Here is a 2,500-nt window from a genome sequence, read left to right as displayed (position 1 = left end):
ATTTTTCTTCCCGTTTTCTATTCGTTTTTTTACAAAAGAAAACGAAAACGTCAAAAGGGTTGACAGCACTAAAAGAGGAGGAAATACAAAGCAAAGAGAGAAAAAAAAGAAAAAACATGGACAAGAGAATGATATGAAAAGAATGTAACGTTTTTCATATCACAAGTGAAATTATTGTTGATAATGGTGATGATGATGATGATGATGATGATGAGGAGGAGGAGGAGGAGGAGGAGAAGGATGGGGAAACTAATAATAATAATCATCATCATCATCATTATAATAATTATAATAATAATGATTATAACAATAAAAATCATAATAACTATAAATATAAAAAATAACAATAACAATAAATATGATAATGTAAATAATAACAAAAACAATAACAACAATATCAGCAATAATGATGTCAATGATGATAACACTAACAAAAGAATGATAATAATAATTATTATAACAACAATAATACTAGTAATAACAACAACAATAATAATGAAGATGACAATAACAACAACAATAATAGCAATAGCAACAACAGAAATGATGATGATGATGATGATGGTGATGACGATAACGATGACGATGGCGATGATAATAATAATAACAATAGTAATAATAATGATAGCAATAATAATAATGATGATAATCATGATAATAATAACAACAATCTTGATGATAACGATAAAGGTGACAGTAATGTCTTATCATTATCATTATCATGATGATAGAAATAATGAGAGAGAGATAAATTGTATTTAAAAAAATGAAGACAAGAAGCCAAATGAGAAAGAAAGAAAACAAGAAAATAAAAAAAGAGAGAAAAAAATAAATAAAAAAGAAAGAGAAAGAAAAAAAAGAAAGAGAAAGAAAAAGAAAAAAAAGAAAGAAAGAGAGAGAGAGAGAGAGAGAGAGAGAGAGAGAGCAAAAAAAAAAAAAAAAAAAAAAAAAAAAAAATTAATGAACCTCATTACACCCAGACAACCGTAGATGATTAGCGCACGTAATATCTCTTACGTGCTCTCAAGACTTTTATTCCCGCAGTGCAAACTTTGAACTAGATTACTGCGTAGTTCAACATTTCGACCAAGAGCATAATTTAATAAACGCTTTGCCTCTTGTTTTCATTATTGCTTGTTACTTCTAGATATTAGGATTTTTTTTTTTTTTTTATAAATCTAGCGAAATGAAGTCTTTGGGGATATTATGATTTTTTTTTCTTTTTTATTCTTTTATAAATCTAGCGAAATGAGGTCTGTTTTATTTGTATAAAGAAAGAAGAATAAGAAGAAAGAAAGAGAACAGAGAGAGGGTAAACATAAATTGTTGGGTGAGGGGGTAAGGGGTTAGGGGGTGAGGGAGTGAGGGGTTAAGGGGTGAGGGAGTGAGAGGATGAGGGGCGAGGGGTGAGGGGGTGAGGGAGTGGAAGGGGTGAGGGAGTGAGGAGGCGAGGGGATAGGGTGTGAGGGAGTGAGGGGATGAGGGGGGTGAGGGGATAAAGGTGTGAGGGAGTGAGGGGATGAGGGGGATAAGGGGGTGAGGGAGTGAGGGGATGAGAGAGTGACTGAGTGAGGGAGTGAGGGAGTGAGGGGGGAGAGGGGGTGAGGGTTATGCAAGGACGATTCCGTGAACACTCGCCGGCAACACTGTCATATAGGACTGGCATAAACACTCGACAATATATTCGGTTGGAAGTTATTACGACAGTGGTTAGTGTTCTCTTGGGTGAGTGTATGAGCGATATTCTAGGAGTCTATTGAATGTGTGTGTGTAAGTGTCTATGTGTGTGTGTGTTTGTTTGTGTGTGTGTGTGTGTGTGTGTGTGTATGTGTGTGTGTGTGTGTGTGTATGTGTGTGTGTGTGTGTGTGTGTGTGTGTGTGTGTGTGTGTGTGTGTGTGTGTGTGTGTGTGTGTGTGTGTGTGTGTGTGTGTGTGTGAGTGCATGTGTGTGTTTTTGTGTGTGAGTATATGTATCTGTGTGTTTATGTATTTATGTGTGTGTTAACGTGCATGTGTATCTGACTGTATCTGTAAGTGCGAATTAATGTATTACTCTGCATACAATGTTTCACCTTTCTAGGATACATTTCAGACCAGAATTCCACGGAAACATCCTGTTATTGGGATTCCAACGGAGAAAAGTCTACGGTGTTCCAACCCAGATTTGAATACAATGTGCCTGTCGTGGAAAGAATTTGCAAGTGCGTATAAGGATGCATTATGTATGTGGCTGGAACTGCCTGCTGACTCATTACTGAAGAATGTTTCCGTGGATAACAGTTTTGTTGGCGAGAGTGAGGAAATAAGTAATATTTGCATCGACAATGAAGATGGCGGAAACTATGCCATCAATTAAAAAATTATGATTAAGATAATAAATAAAATAAAAACTAATATAAAGCCAATAACAAAAATAAAAGAAGATAACGTCAATAATCTTCAAGTAATAGATAGATAGCGAGAGAGAGAGAGAGAGAGAGAGAGAGAGAGAGAGAGAGAG

At 35.5% G+C, this 2,500-nt stretch overlaps 1 protein-coding gene across 1 annotated transcript in view; it reads left to right on the top strand.

The window, feature by feature from the left end:
* LOC113812769 (cGMP-dependent 3',5'-cyclic phosphodiesterase) overlaps window positions 1-2,500 on the top strand; it is a gene marked incomplete in the record, with an annotated part of 301,514 nt that overhangs the window by 206,370 nt on the left and 92,644 nt on the right.

Source organism: Penaeus vannamei, chromosome 26, assembly GCF_042767895.1.
Source record: "Penaeus vannamei isolate JL-2024 chromosome 26, ASM4276789v1, whole genome shotgun sequence".
Lineage (NCBI taxonomy): Eukaryota > Metazoa > Arthropoda > Malacostraca > Decapoda > Penaeidae > Penaeus > Penaeus vannamei.
This window is presented reverse-complemented; position numbering and strand designations above follow the sequence as displayed.